Source organism: Felis catus, chromosome A1 (assembly GCF_018350175.1).
Source record: "Felis catus isolate Fca126 chromosome A1, F.catus_Fca126_mat1.0, whole genome shotgun sequence".
Lineage (NCBI taxonomy): Eukaryota > Metazoa > Chordata > Mammalia > Carnivora > Felidae > Felis > Felis catus.
The window spans coordinates 190240523-190256826 of NC_058368.1; the positions used below are offsets into that span (position 1 = coordinate 190240523).

General features: G+C 46.3%; 1 protein-coding gene across 7 annotated transcripts in view; it reads right to left on the bottom strand.

Annotated features, from left to right (window-relative positions):
- Positions 1-9521, bottom strand: part of CYFIP2 (cytoplasmic FMR1 interacting protein 2) — a 128703-nt gene extending 119182 nt beyond the window's left edge. The window contains exon 1 of one of the 7 annotated variants that reach the window (XM_023260164.2): positions 9404-9521. The gene's annotated coding sequence lies outside the window, so the exon portion shown is untranslated. Of the gene's footprint in view, positions 1-9011; positions 9120-9403 lie in introns of those variants that run through there. The other 6 variants (XM_023260157.2, XM_023260160.2, XM_023260171.2 and 3 more) reach the window with 6 other exon arrangements.
- Positions 9522-16304: the final 6783 nt, after the last annotated feature.

Below are 16304 nucleotides of genomic sequence, written 5' to 3' on the forward strand. Positions count from 1 at the left end.
ACACAGCATGAACAGGGGAGGGGCAGAGAGAGAGGGAGACACAGAATCTGAAACGGGCTCCAGGCTCTGAGCTGTCAGCACAGAGCCCGACGCGGGGCTCGAACTCTCGGACTGTGAGATCATGACCTGAGCCGAAGTTGGACGCTTAACCGACTGAGCCACCCAGGCGCCCCGGTCAATTGATTTTTGATAAGGGTACCAAGACAATTCAAGGGGGAAAGGATACGCTTTTCAACAAATGGTGCTGGACAACTGGGTATCCACATGCAAAAGAATGAAGGTAGACTTCGACCTCATACCACACAACAAATTAACTCAAAATGGACCAAAGACCTAAATGGAACAGCTACAACAATAAAACTCTTAGAAGAAAACACAAGAGTAAATCTTTGTGACTTTAGAATACATAATAACATCAAAAGGACAAGCAGTGAAAGAAAAAATAGATAAACATATATTTGATTTTATTAGCTATTAATAGACACTATCAAAATTAAATGTAAAACTTTTGTTACTTCAAAAAACAGCATCAAGAAAGCAAAAGACAACCCACAGGATGGGAGAGACTATCTGGAAGTCATATACCTGTTATATGTGTAGAGGATATAAAGAACTCTTAAAATTCAATAATAGAAAAGCAACCCAAATGGGCAAAGGATAGACTCCAAAGAAGATAGACAAATGGACAAAAAGCACATATAAATTTATTAATATCTTTAGCCATTGAGGAAATTCAAATCATAATCACAGTGAATTATCATTTCACATCCACTGGAATAGCTACAACCAAGAAGACAGATAATAACAAATATTGCTGAGGATGTGAAATTGGAACCCCCCTATTTTGCTGCTAGGAATATAAAATAGTGCAGTAACTTTGGGAAATAGTCTGGCAGTCCCTACAAGTTATAAATATAGAGTTACCATAAGATTAAGCAATCCCATGCCTAGGTATAATCCTGAGAATTGAAAACATACATCCACACAAAAACCTGTATATGAATGTTCACTGCACCATTATTTGTAGCAGCCCCAAAGTGGAAAAAACTCAGATGTCCATCAACTGATGAGTGGATAAATAAAATATGGTATATCCACACTATGGAATATTATTCAGCTGCAAAAAGGAATGGGGTCTAAAGGCATGGGCTACAACATGGATGGACTTTGAAAATCTGCTAAGTGAAAGAAGCATAATACGCTTTTTAAGGAAATGTCCAGGGTAGGCAAATCAAGAGAGACACTAAGTAATTAGCGGTTGCCTGGGCTTAGGGTGGAGACTGGAGGAAGTAGGTGGTGCTGCTGATGGCCATGAGGTCTCTTCTTTCCGGGGTGATGAAAATGTTATAAAATTGATCAAGATGATGGTTGCATAACTCTGTGAATATACTAAAAATTACTGAACTGTATGTTTCACATGGGTGAACTGCAGAACATGTGAATAATTCAAGCCGTTACAAAAAAAGTGTTAGTATTTGCATGAGTGCTTGGGGAAACATTGGCTGTAACATAAGCAGGAGTGGTACAAAGAGAGAGGGAGGCGGGGTAGGAGCTTGGGGAGTCTGGGAACCATGGTGCGCCTGACAAGCAGAGACTGTGTTGAATAGAAATCACCAGAAGAGGTGGGAGAGAAACAGAAAGCAACGGACACACCCACAGTACCCCACGGAGCAGCCCCTAGACTGCAGGATGAGCTGGACCACCCAAACCAGCACCTGCTCCCAAGCCTTCCACCCCAACCCTGTTTCTGTCACACTGCCAGATATCTGTCAGGTCCTGGCTGCCACACCCCGGAGGAGAGACTGCTCAGACAGGAACCACCTCTGAGCTGGGGGGATGGGCTTTGAGGTTTAGAATGAGAACAAGCCAGGTTTGTAGTTCTCCTCCCTGAGGACACTGAGGCTGAGAGACGAGATGGACCTATACAAGGTCACTTGGCTGGTTAGGGACAGAGCTGGGGCTAACTCTGTAACTTCCTGGGCAGACAAGAGGATCTAATACAGTAACAGATACGATAGAGCTGTTAAAATTTTTTTTTAAAAGGAGGAATATTAAATAGGAAGGAAGGAAGGGAGAAAATTCTAATTTTGCAATAAAACAAAAAAGCCATATAAGAAAGGAGATAAATGAAAGGACATTGCTTAGCTCTCTTGTGATTTACACACATTTCACATTTACAGATTTTAATAGCATAGATGCTTTTGAGGCACCTGGGTGTTTCAGCTGGTTAAGTTTCTGACTCCTGATTTCAGCACAGGGTTTGTGAGATCAAGCCCTGGGTTGGGTTCTGTGCTGACAGGGGATCCTGCTTGAGATTCTCTCTCTGCCCCTTCTCTGCTTGTGCTCTCTCAAAATAAATAAGTAAACATTTAAAAATAATGATGTAGATGCTTTAAACATGACTTACGTTAGGGGAGCCTGGGTGGCTCAGCTGGTTGAGTGTCCAACTTTTGATTTTGGCTCAGGTCATGATCCCAGGGCTGTGGGATTAAGCCCTGCATAGGGCTTTGAGCTGAGTGTGGAGCCTGCTTAAGATTCTCTGTCTGTCTGTCTGTCTGTCTCTCTCTCTCTCTTTCTCTCTCTCTGTTCCTCCCCACCCCCTGCTTGCTTGCTCTCCTTCTCTCTAAAAAATTAAACTTAAAAAAAAAATTTAAACATAGGTTAAAGCAGAGCTGTCAGTATATTGGGAGATGGGGGCAGGGGAGGGAGGTGGATGGTGCAAGAAAGTGAAATCTTCATCCATCACAGCAGGAAGTAAATAGATAATGCATAGAACAGATAAATCAAGAAACAGCAGTGTAAGCATATCGTTTAGAGATCTGGAGGCAAGTGCTGGAAGAAACAGTCAGTTAGAGGTGACAGCTTCTATGGGGAGGTAGGCACTGGATGGTTGTTTTCATTACGAGTCTTTCAATACTATTTGATCTTTTTTAAAGCATGTACTGCTTTGATCGAAATTTTTAAACTTACTTTAAGAAACAACAAGCCAGGGGCACCTGGGTGGCTCAGTCAGTTAAGCATCTGACTTTGGCTCAGGTCATGATCTCACAGTTCGTGGGTTGGAGCCCCGTGTTGGGCTCTGTGCTGACAGCTCGGAGCCTGGAGCCTGCTTCGGATTCTGTGTCTCCTTTTCTCTCTGTCCCTCCCCTGCTCACACTCTCTCTCTCTCCCTCTCTCAAAAATAAATAAACATTAAAAAAATTATTAAAAAAAAAAAAAAAGAAACAACCCAAGGCCTCCTGCCTAGGATTTCCGACATGTGACCCGTCCCCAGCACCGTCTTCAGGCAGTCTTCCCTACCCAAGTCCCTCACTGTGGGTCTTCTGGGATGAGAGGCCCCAGACCAGCAGCTTCTCTCCACACAAGGGACGTGAGGTCAGAGCACAGAAGTCCATGGCCTGGGCCTCCGGAGAAGGCCTACCCTCCTCTTTGTTTACAGCAAAGAAAAAGATCCTGGCAGGGTTAGAAACCTGGCCATGGTGCCCGCCTGCCGTTTTACTCAGCTGCTTCCTGTGTTGTCAGGGTTGAGGGGACCTTTCCGTTGATAACCCAACCAGGCAGATCCCATCCTCTTGTGGGGGGTGGGGGAGTCCTGCCACCAAGGGCGACTTCCGGATTTGTTCCCACTGCAGCCTGTGACAAGTCACCATGTGAGGGGCACCAATGTGACCTATATCCGGGGACAGGAGCCAGCTCTCAGAAGCACCTGCTAAAACTGAGAAAGAGAAGCCAGCCACACCGCATCTGCTGTGGAAACATAGAGCGAGACTTCAGGTTCGGCCACCAGATCAGAGCATGCAGACCATCAATGTGACGTTACAACTCGAATGTGGCTGGGTCTGAAGGCTCACTTAGGCCCTGGAGTCACATTTACACTCACTCTAAAAAGGCCATTTCCCAGTGTATAAAATATGGAGGCTGGCCAGGCAGTGGCTCTCAACCATGATGTCACATGGTTGTGAAGGTTCTTGTGGGCAACTTTTACCAGTAATGGTGTAAGTAGTGAGGTTTGCAAATAAGGTATTTTTATCATGTGTTTGGGAAGGTTCCAAGCGCTCCCATGCTATCACTGCTTGCCTATACATCTTCTCCCCTGAGAGGGAGAAAACAGGGGTAGAGTGGGGAGGGGACTGGCTGTGGGTGTGGTGTGTTGAGCACGTCAATATTGTCCATAATATGTACTAAAAAAAAAAAAGAGCAAAACCAAAAACAAGCAGTTAGGAATCACTGGACTCTCTCAGGGCCCTTCCAACTTGAAAGAAAACGACACTGACAGCAGATGGACATGCCGTGCAAAGGGCTTCCTTGAAGACCACCGTTCCTTAACAAGCAAACCCACTCTGGCCAGGATGTATGGGGTGCCATTACCCTGCCCATGGACATTCTTGCCTTTGCTCCAACTCTCTGCACTTCCCAGCAGACTGTCCTCTTCTCTTCTCAAATCCCACCCACCCCTGACCACTGGCAAGGCCCAAGTCAAGACAGGCCTCCTCCACGAAGGTGTGACCAGCCAAACTCCACCAAACCTTCATTTCTCTGGGTTCTGACAGTGCTCACAGTCTAAGAGTCCACAGTTTCCTTCTGCATTATAAATTGCTTTATATTTCACTAATTCTTTGGATCACCAGAAATGACAGGAATAATCATCTTTTTTTAGCTTGATCCGTAGCCCTAGCACAGATGTGGGCACATGCTAGGCATTATTTGCCTAATTAGCACTTCATGAACAACTTGTTGAAGGCACAAGCCAATGGCCCAAATGCACGTTATCTGGTAAAAAAAATTTTTTTTTCATTTAAAACATTCTGATCCAAGGCACCACATAAGTCAGCCTTATTACCATAAGAATTTGAGGAGACTTTTAAAGAAAATCCTGTCATAGCTTCCACCTCAACTCGTAAGAGGCAGGTCTTTATTTCTCTTTCCCACAAAGGTGTAACATACTTGGAGGTTGATGGCTCACCCCTAGTTCTGATTTCTCTTCTCACCGTTCATACCTTGTCAAAAGCAGTCTTAAGGCATCACAATATAAAATCACAAACTGAATACCTTTCTCAGGTATCCCTTCCCTTAACACTGAGTTATTGAGGGCCAGCCCTGCAGATTCTTTGGTCTCAGCTGGGCCATCAGTAAAGTCAGACAATCCTCTCTTTCATCCCCCAGTTGATTTCTTATTCCACCCACAGAGGCAGCTGTTCCAAACCTCCGAAGTCTCCTGAACTTTCCTAACCAGTCCACCACCTTTACTTTCTGCAGAGGACCTTGTCTCCTGCCTTATTTAGAAGACAGAGACCATACAACATGGACATACTAAACATCCCTCTGTCCCATGAAGTGATTCAAGTCGGAGAACCACTGCTTCAAGATGACCTAACGATGATGAAAACACACAATCAAAAGGCCTATTGATGAAGTCATCACTGGGTCCTTCTTGGGTATCTCTCCAGAAGGTCATGTTTACTTTCCTCTCTCCTTGCACTAATTTCTGAGTTGCTGCATGTCTATTAAAATGCCATTCAGCCAGAATGGTCCCTGCAAGGAATTCTGCCTGAACCCAAGCTCTGCCTTCTCAAAACAATTTCCTTCAAGAATTTGCACTCAAATGGTTTCCTCCTCTGCTGCCAGGGCCCAAGAAGTATGGCTTGAATGGTCATCTTTTGAGGCACATCGCACACAGCCCTTGGCATGATGGCCATGGCTAGGAAGCCAATATCCAAACCCAGCATCCTGGGAGGCGTCCCACACCCACTGACTGAAATCTGAAGTGTCTTTGTACAGACAAGGCCATCCAGGGGCCTTGACAGAATGCGTGAATCACAAAGTGCCTTTCAGTTTCCCTTTGGCTCAATGTTACAGAGAGGCCACAGATTTGTCTTCTTAAATTGACACACAATATATAATTAATAAATTGTTCCTTTAGGAATCAAGGGCAGCCGTCCAAAAGAGCCACACATTCAGAAACCTCATTCTCTTCTCTGTTTCCATGGCCTTTTCTTCTAAGACTGGGATGTACAGACATTATCTCATCTGCAGGTTCCTGTGGCAACAGGTAGGTAACGAGCTGGGCAAGCTGCTTTCCTTTGCCCAATTGTTAAAGTTGGAGAGGTGGTGGTGAATTTAAAGGCACACAGCAAGTCAAGGATAAATCCTGTGTCCTAAGACCACTGCACTGCTCCGTCTGCCCAGGAAGTGAAGCATGCCCTTAACATTTTTGGTTGATTGCAAAATGCTAAATGCATACAGAGGGAAAGTTCCTTCCTGGCCTCTGTTTGTGTGTTGAAATGTGAGAATTACCTCCAGGTTTCTGCTCAGTGTACTCCCTCCCCTTTCTGCCTACTCATTATACCTACCTTCAGTGAGCTACTCAAGAGCACTTCTTACCTGAAGCCTTACTGATGCCCTGTCTTAACACGGGCTACCTTTTGCAGGTAAACCTGGGGCTAGGTTTCTTGGTCACAGAGCCAACTCTCCTGGGAAGAGCAAAATCCAGGAAGGTTCTGGGGGTAGCCATGGGTTGACGACACACGTGAGCTACATTCTTAATGATTATGTAATTAATACATTAAAACAACAAATACATAGATATAATAGCACTTAACTATGTGTGCCAGCCGCTGTACTTGGCCCTTTCATGCATCCCTCACTTAATAAGAGCATCCCATGAAGAACCAGCTCCTTCCCCACCAACGTTGGCCCCCCAGTCACTGCCCGGCGGCATGCCCCACCATCCTCCCCCACTTCTGCTACCACAGCAGGGTCCATCCTTTAGACCCTAGACATGGTTTTGCTCCCCCAAATGACAAGACCAAAGGCCTTTTACAAAGACTCCAATGAGGTGACTGATGTCTGGTTTCGTCAACTACAAGTGAATAATAATTAATACTTGCCACTAAAGAAATAGACTCATTGTTATGGTGGCCACACGGAGGCTACAAAAGCCCATTTTGTGAAGCTCTTGGTAGAACCCTGGGGCCAACAGCGGCCAAAAGAAACCTCTTTGAGAGTGTAGGCCAATCCTCAAATGTGGGGACCGGAGCCCTGTACTGTTTTCCAGGAGTGTCGTTTCTAATGCTAATTAGCTTGTTGCCTATTCATCACCTAATTCAGCTTGCTGGTCAATGACAGCAGCGGAGGCCCACTGAACGCCCAACAGGGAACAATTTATCAGAGGGGACAGGTAGTGTTCTCCTGGGGCCCTCTTCCAGATTTTAAATTCATGTTTACTTCCTTCTCTGGGCCAGCCTCTGATTTGATTTGAGAAAAACTCACCAACCCTACTGGATTGGATACCCCATTCTTGGCCTAATGCCTAAAGCAAGTTTTTCCTTCAGCAGGGACTGAACAAGGCAGGCTTGGGTGGCTACAGAACTGGTCAGAACTGGCCAGGAAATATAATAAAGAAGCTTAGTGAGCAGAGAGCTAATGCCCCCAGTCAGAGGCTCAGCATACAGAAACAGGCAGAAGCACTGGCTTTGTAAGCAACAACACGCTCTTCTTGTGGCCTACTAACTGCCCGGGCAGATGGCATCCAGGGGCAATGAGTAACTCTCTGTAGGAAAGTTTCACCTCCCCCAAGTGGATACTGAGTGCTCAACAAATACCTTCCAGTGACAGTAACCAACCCCTGACCAGTTACACACACACACACACACACACACACACACACACACACACACACACAATTCCATTATTTCTGCTCTTGAAGCAAACAGAGCTGACAACTGGTAGACACTGTCATTTCAGTGAGCTGTTCCCCAAAACTGCTACCTAGTTCCCTGTTCCCGCTTCCAGCTCAGTGCCTGAAATGCCACCTTTAGTGATATCAAATATGTTGACTTAAAGATTTGTTTTCCATTAAAATGCCTTTCGGCCCATTTCCTTTCCAGTCAAATGACTTCTAAAGGACCTGCTCTGCACTGAATGGGAAATTCTTTTGTATTTAGCTCTTAAGGATAAACATGTTCACTGGCTCCTATCTTGAAAATAATTTTTGACATAGGAGAATGGGGGAAGCACAGAGCACTGCACGGAGGTGGAGGTGGGAGGCCTTAGGGAGAGTCACAGAGGAGGTGCCTAACTGTGCAGAAAACCACCTTCAAGGCCTTCGCAATCCTGCCCAGGGATATGGACCTAGAATTTTGCCTCCCAATATCTGTGATCTCCAAGGTTACCAGCACTGCTTCCAACAGGGCCTGTGTCCAAGAATGAGTAAGGTGAGACCCACTGCCCTAAAGGGGACACAGGTACGAGGTAGAAAACAAGAGTATGAGAGCCAGCACTCTCCTGAGTTGCCCCTCATGCCCCGGTCTCCTAGCCCATGCCAGAAAGGCACCTGAGAGCTAGCAGGAAAAGATCCTTGCTACCTTCTTGTCCTGGCTGGAAGAGAATCCCATGGCCCATCAGCCCACAATGCTCCACCGCCGTGCTGGAGAAACTAGGCAACCAGAGGTCAAAGTCAGATTCCCTGAGCTGGGGAGGGCCTGGGCAGTCCCAGCGTCCTTTCCTGCCAGGTTCTCCTTAGTACAGAGAACCACACTCCTGTCCGATCACGTTTCCTGCCCCCACCCCCACCCCTAAACAGAGAGCAACCCCTTCTCTTCCTTTTCACCCATCCATCGAGGGGGAGGGTGTCCTGAAAAGCAGAAACCACAACAGACAGGTAGGCACTCTTCCCAATTCTTCGGAGCTCAAGAAAATCCAACCTCCTCCCCAGGAGTCAGCCCACTCATCCCCCTTCCCCCCTGTCCTCCCCCGCTGCCTGGCAGCCAGGAGGGAGAGTGATGCTAGTGTAGGCCAGAAGGCTTCAAAGCGGGTCAGACTTGCCTCCTCCCTCGTTAAAACCCCCACCTTCAAACACTGGCGCTTCGCCCCTCGCCCCACCCATCTCACGTTCACTGCAGGGCGTCGGGTGCCCCAGGCGGCTGCCAGGCGGGCCCACGCGGCTCTCGCTTGCCCCGGAGGAGGTGATGGTGGCCGAGGCGGCAGAGGCGGCGGCCGGCGCTCTGCAATACCTGGGCTCGGGGATGTCGCCGCTGCAGGTGTCTCCGGTTCTCGGGGTTAGCGCCGCTCCTTCACCCGCCCGCGGCTCCGGCCCAGGCCGCGCACCTGCTGCTGCCGCCGCCGCGCCCGAGCTGCGTTGTGTGCCGGCGCTTTCCCGCAGGGGGATCCGCGCAACGAGGCCCAGGGTGGGCCGGAGGGGGAAGGGGGCCGCGCGGGGCCTGGAACCCGGCGTGCAGGGGCTTCGGAGGCCCCCAGGCCGCGCTAGCCGGGGCGCCGGGCCGAGCGCCCCCCTCGGGCGGGGAGAAGGGGCGCCGGCGCCTCGCGCATCCTCACGGCCGTATCGACGTCCCCCCGCAGCATCCCGGTCCCCACGCCGGCCCCAAGGCCTGCGAACGCTGCTTACCTGGGTCTGCGGCAGGTTCGGGGGAGCGGCCCAAGGCTACCGCGGGGCCCCGCGCCGGGGCGCAGGATGCTCTGCCCCGCTTAGCTCCGCTGGAGGGCCGCCGCGCTCGGCCCCGCCCTCGGCCCCGCCCCCGCGCCCGTCGCGGCTCCTCCCCCGCCCGGGGTGCCAGCCCCTTCGCCGCCGCCGCTGTCACACAAAGAGCAGGAAATGGCTGCGGCGAGGGGCGCTCGGTGCGCCCCTCAACGCGGCGGGCGCATCCCAGACCTGCACCCCGGCGCCGGCCCCAGGACAGCCAGCCGCCCTGCCCTCAGGATGGAGAAGGAAGGGAGGACTTGCCCCCAGATCCCGCGTGCCGGAGAGCCACACCTGCAGCAGTGGGAGGACGGAAGCTTTGGGCTCCATTGCGATCTCATCGATCTCACGTTATTTCCAAGTGCTCATTTATCTACCTAATATTTATTGAGCACCTATTTTGTTCCGAGCCTCGTGCCAGGAGCTGAGTACGCACTGGTGTACTACCCTTTTGGAGCTTGTTATCTACCTGGATAGATAGGGCATAAATTAACCTAGCTAACGTCCAGTTACAGCTAGAAGAAGTTCTGTGAAGGAAAGAAACAGGGCAAAGTGATGGAAGATAAACCAGGGGTTTGGGGAGAGGGAACTTCCACCAGTTGAATCTGGTCACCAGTGCTCCTCTGCTCAGGAGTATCTTCTCAGTCTCTTGGAGCCAATCCCTGAAGCTGCCATCTCTTAAGCAGGGACCTGCCTCAACTTCATTGAGGAAGAATTGCCTAATGGACAAAAAGGAAAATACGTGGTGACAGGAAGTCACCTGGCTTTGCCAGGAAGGACCTGAGAGGACAGGCACCTTTCTCTTCAAGGCTTATCTGCCATTTAGGGCTGCCCAAAGAAACGGTCCTCACCCGAGCAGCAGTCTGGTGGGGCTTCAGATCCAACCTTGAGACCCCCTACTCAAGTCACTTCAACACTCTGTTCTTGAGAAGCCACCATATCTACAATGTGAGGGATAATAATTGCCCTTCCTACCTCACAAGGTAAACACTTGAAAGCATTTGAAACATTTTAAAATGTAAAGGATAAAGTACTGTTACAAGGGAAGCTTTCTCAAAAGTTTGTCTATGTCCCACAAATGTATACTTAATTACTCAGCGATTCCTATTAGGGGCTATTTATAGAGGAGCCACAGAGTCTCTGGCAAAGAACTTGGGAATCTACACCCTCACTGATCTCACACCATTTCTTATTTCCCAAGCACTCAGAATTCATGATCCTTTATGGTTTGATGTTACATCACTCATTCGAATTTAAATTGCTATTTCAGAAAGGATGACTTATATATGTACACACATACATTTCTGTCCCTGTGAGAAAGCTTGTGGAGGTGTTTGTGGAGGATGGCTTTAAACACCAAAGTTTCTTTTTCTTTCTTTCTTTCTTTCTTTCTTTCTTTCTTTCTTTCTTTCTTTCTTTCTTTCTCTTTCTTTCTTTCTCTTTCTTTTTCTTTCTTTCTTTCTTTCTTTCTTTCTTTCTTTCTTTCTTTCTTTCTTTCTCCCTTTCTTTGTTTCTTTCTTTCTTTCTTTCTCCCTTTCTTTGTTTCTTTCTTTCTTCCCTTCTTTTTTCTGTAATTTTTCATTTTCCACTGTGATCCTTAGGATTTTGAGTGTCAGTGATTACAAATACTTAACAAGAGAAATTGGGGGCACCTGGGTGGCTCAGTTGGTTAAGTGGCTGACTTTGGCTCAGGGCATGATCTCGTGGTTGGGGAGTTCGAGCCCCACATCAGACTCTGTGCTGACAGCTCAGAGGCCTGGAGCCTGCTTCGGATTCTGTCTCCCTCTTTTTCTGCCTCTCCCCTGCTCGTTCTCTCTCTCTCTCTCTCTCTCTCTCTCTCTCTCTCAAAAATAAATAAACATTTTAAAAAAAGAATTAAAAAAACAACAAGAGAGATTGAATTTTCACTCTAAAGGGCATGTTTTGTTGGATGTCGTAGATTTCTGGAAGATGTATTTCTCCCTGTTCCTTCCTTGTCTTTTCACCTTCTAAGATCAAGTTGTTTAAAAGAAACAAAAAGACTATTAGATATATATTTGGTTGGATCCTAGGCAAGAATAATTCCCTGACCCCCTGAATTTCATTTGCTTATAAGGGGAAGCAATATGGTCTTGTTGAAAGCATTGCGTTGGCAATCCAGAGGCTTGTCTTTTGGTCCCAGCTTTGCAAGTAAATCATCTTAGACAAGTCACTGCACTTGTTTCCCCCTCCAGACGGTGAGGTAAGGTGGATTCATTCCAAGAGCCTTCTACATGTAGAAAATCACATGAGTTAAAACAAAGGACATGCCCCTGCCATGCTTACAGCACCTCACTAGCTTCTCATTGTCCTCAGCATGGAGCCCAAACTCCTTAGCAAGGCCCACAAAGGGTGTTCCATCTGGCGTCTGCCTCTCCAGTCTCCTCTGCTGTGAGCAAGCTCTCTTTGGTTGTAGCCAAAAGCAATCTTTTAGTTTCCCTAATCTGCTGTATTCTCGCTTGAGTCTGGCCTTTGTGCAAGCTGGGCTTTTTGCTTAGAATGATCTACCCTCCTTTCCCTCCCACTTCCGCACTTTCCCCTAGTTTGCTGCCTAACTTCTGTGCATCCCTCTGGTGTCCACTTACCTGTCTGGTCCTTCTAGCTCCCTCCGTGTCTGGGTTAGGCTAGGGTTAGTCATCTATGCTCCCAGAGCCCCCTGGGCTTCTCTATCACACCCCTCGTCGTGCTGTGTTGTGATTGCTGACGTTGTTGCCTGCATAGCATTATTAGAGCATAAAATCTAAGAGAAGGGATGTGTCTTTCTTGCCTCTCATCACATTCTCAGAGATTCATCCTTTTTCTTTTTTTTTTTTATTTTTTTTAATTTTATTTATTTATTTTTTTTTTAATTTTTTTTTCAACGTTTATTTATTTGTGGGACAGAGGGAGACAGAGCATGAACGGGGGAGGGGCAGAGAGAGAGGGAGACACAGAATCAGAAGCAAGCTCCAGGCTCCGAGCCATCAGCCCAGAGCCCGACGCGGGGCTCGAACTCACGGACCGCGAGATCGTGACCTGGCTGAAGTCGGACGCTTAACCGACTGCGCCACCCAGGCGCCCCCAGAGATTCGTCCTTAATAGGAGTTCAATAAAAATGAGTTGAATGAATAATCAAAAGTGAACTCATAGCTCATATGTTGCCAGTGACATGCGTAGCCTTCTGTCTACTACCTTCAGATATGCCTCACGTTCAATCCTGGCTGCACCCTCAGCAATGAGTGGGTTGAAGCTATCAGATGAGAATTGCATTGCCACCTGCAAGCTGGGGCCCACACAATGTGGTTCCGTGTGTGGCAACCTTGCCTTGTTTTTAGAAAAGTCTCAGGTCACTTAGGACATCTAGGTGTCCATTTAAAATTGCTTCACAGAAACCAATAGTGGGGTATTTGGAATGGGCATAAGAATTGGTTCTGGAGACAGAAAACAGAAATACTATTTTATGTAGGAAAGGAATATGAGGTGGAGAGAAACTGTGAATAATACAAAAAAAAAGTCTTTAACTACCATGGGACTGCTACACAGAGTAGGCTCACCCACTTGGTGCTTGTAGTTAACATTTGGGTAGTTAGCAGGAAAAGAAAAACTTAATAATCAATTACGCAATTTACGTTGTCCATTAGATAAAACCTGAGCACTTGCTCAAAATTGCCTCATTTTACAGATGAAAGAACTGGGGCCCAGAAAGGGGAAGGGTTGCCCAAGGTCAGCTGGACCCAGACTCAGGTCTTTCCACAGGACACTGGGTTGCCTATTTCCTTCTTTGAATCTGGAATAGTTTGTTAAAATAGATGTTTTATGCTTATTTTTTAATATTTTTTAAATTTAAATCCAAGTTAGTTAACATATAATGTAATAATTATTTCAGGAGTAGAATTTAGTGATCTATCACTTACATATAATACCCAGTGCTCATCCCAACAAGTGTCCTCCTTAATGCCCATCGCCCATCTAGCCTGTCCCCCCACCCAACACCCCTCCAGCAACCCTCAGTTTGTTCTCTATATTTCAGAATCTCTTATGGTTTGCTTCCCTCTCTGTTATCTTATATTTTAAAGATATGTTTTAAACTAACATTTGTTAAATGTTTATTTGGGGCCAGCCTCTGTGCTAAGTACTATATATGGATGGGCTAATTTCATCCTCATGAAATCCTAGGAAGTAGTCCTGTTACTTTATAAATGAAATATTGAGGACTGTTTTGTTGCTGAAAGATTGTGACTCCATCTTGGTCCATTGGGAAACACATGTCCCCTCATCATGCTGTGTTTCTCTTACTTTGCTCACTTCTCACAACTTCTATGGAACTGGTTCCCTTGAAGGTTAGATCTTTCACACATAACTTCATAGCAAAGAACATTTCATCTTTACTTACACAAGTTCTGTTTATAATAATTTTAGATAAGAGCTGATAAGGAGGGGCTGAGCATATTCTGAACAGGATTTGAAATGCAGCAGTATAGCCAAAGGCACAATGGGTTCAGTGCTGCTGTGTTCTCAGAAGTTTGCATAGGTGACCCTATAATCAGCCCCACAGAATGGTTGGGAACATGGAATTTGGGGACAGACAGGTCTGGCTTCAAGCCCCCATTCTGTCACTCACTAATTGTGTGACCGTGAATGGCTTCCCTAATTTACTAAGCCTTGTTCTCATCTGTAAAATTGAAACAATTGTCATTGTACCTATCCCTTGGGTTCTTAGAAGATTAAATGAAATAATAAATGTAACATGCTAAGCATAGTCATCATAAGTGGTCAAGGATGGAAGCTTATATTGTTATTATTATGGTTATTAATGTGGTTTGAATTTTGGTGTGATCTCTAGGAAGAATGTAGGACTCGGAATAAGATCTGTGTTCTAACCTCACCTTTGTTAAGTAAGTCTACAACCTCAGGCATGCTCTCTGGATATCACTTTCCTTTTCTGTCTGGTGAGACCCTTGTACTCCTGCTTCGATCCCAAAGCTGCTGAGAGAGCAAACATTATCTTAGATGGGAAACTGCTGTGAAATATACAAAAGAGAAACACAAATGAATGTTTGCATAGTTTGTCTCAGCTTACAGACACTTGTCCTCAAAATCAATCTGAGAAAATGGAAAGGGGCCAGAAACGTCTTCATAGCTGTAGATGCATGTAGGTAGTATGGGTAGAGGTGATCCTGGATGGTGAGAAACTCACAGTCCACTCAACCTTTTCAACTGATTCTCCTGTGACCGTGGCAAGCACCTACTAACCTTGTCCTCAAGGTTCCCAGTCCTAATTTAAAAGTAATGCAAGGGAAGAAGGTGGAATAAGATATATTTTTTTGTTTTATTCGGGCTTTTCTTCCTGAAACGTTCTTCCAGATCCTCTCCCTTAGGAGCTCCTATTTACCCTTCAAGACAGCTCAAATATCACCTCCTCTGTGAAGCCCTCCTTGATCCCTGAGGGGTTTTCACTGTATTGTGACCACTGCTCCATTGGTTAGCCCACAACAACCCTTTGCAATCAGAGTTGATTCTCATTATTTGGTACTTACGTTTCATAAAGTTGCCGTGGGCACCGAATGAATGAATACTGAACCGTGGCTCCTAGGGGAATAATGGGGTTAGGTTCTTGTGAGCTTCTGGTCACAATATTTTCATCAACTGATCTATACATAACCTCATGTTATGCATGTTTGTTAGAAAGCACCTTATTTAATATACTTTGTGGATTCATTAACGTTAAAGTCACAGTCAACAGCATTAAAACTCATGACTGAATGAAACTTATCCAACACACGTATTTTCTTTGAAAGGGATGTCACAGCCTTCTTGCTCTAGGAACACTACAAACATTTCAGCTCTTTGCTCGAGGGCCATTTTAACCAGCAAAATTACCAACAAAAAGTACACAAGTGCAAACATGGCACTAAGCCTTGAAAAGGATACTTGTTTACTGTGTGAGAGCTGAAATGAGAAGGCAGAGCACTACCTTGTTTGACCTGGGCTGGGAATATGCAGAGGCCAACTCACATTTTTCACTGCTCTGGCATGGGCATGCCATGGATGGCTATGGAAGGACTGGTTTGGGAGTTACAAATAAATTTCAGTGAGTAGGCAAATTTGCAAGTATAGAATCTGCAAATAATAAACATCAACTGTGTTTGTTTACGTGTTGGATTTTTTAGTAGCCGAAGGGCTTCTTATAGGAAGGCTGGTGTCCATACTAGATATCTTCTCCTTCTCCAAATCCACTCCACTCTTTGCACCCTGCTCTTTCCCCTGGGGACTTAGCTCTATGGATGGCCTTGCTACAGTTTCCTCATCCTCTGGCTTTCAGTTGGGTTTGGCCAACAAGTAACCCCAGCAGTGGATGGGGTAAGGGAGGAGAGTAGGGCCATTGTATTTATTCCCCTGCTTTCTCCTTGTGATGTTGCCTCGGGCTTCCTTACTAAAGGTCCTCTCCTCTCAAGGTGACCTTCTCCAGGCGACTCTCTGCTGTCACATTCAAATGACTACTCTCCCTCCTGTCTCTTCAGGCCTTAAGGTGATAACTGCTCCTTGGCTGTTATTTTCCTCTGTACTACTCTGTGGTTCTCCTAGACCTGACCCACACTGTTCTACATAATCCTTCTGTAAATAAGTCCTCTTTGAATTATCTTAATTTGAGTGTGAAGTGTTTGGTCTCTAACCGATAAGATATCGTATTCATCTTATACACCTGACACAGTGCCAAGCAATGTCAGGTGAATGGGAACTATTATTTATAAAGTAAGTAAATGATCTCTAAAACTCCTTCTAATAGTCACTGTGTGATTCTGTGATCCCATAAGCCTACTACACGTCATGA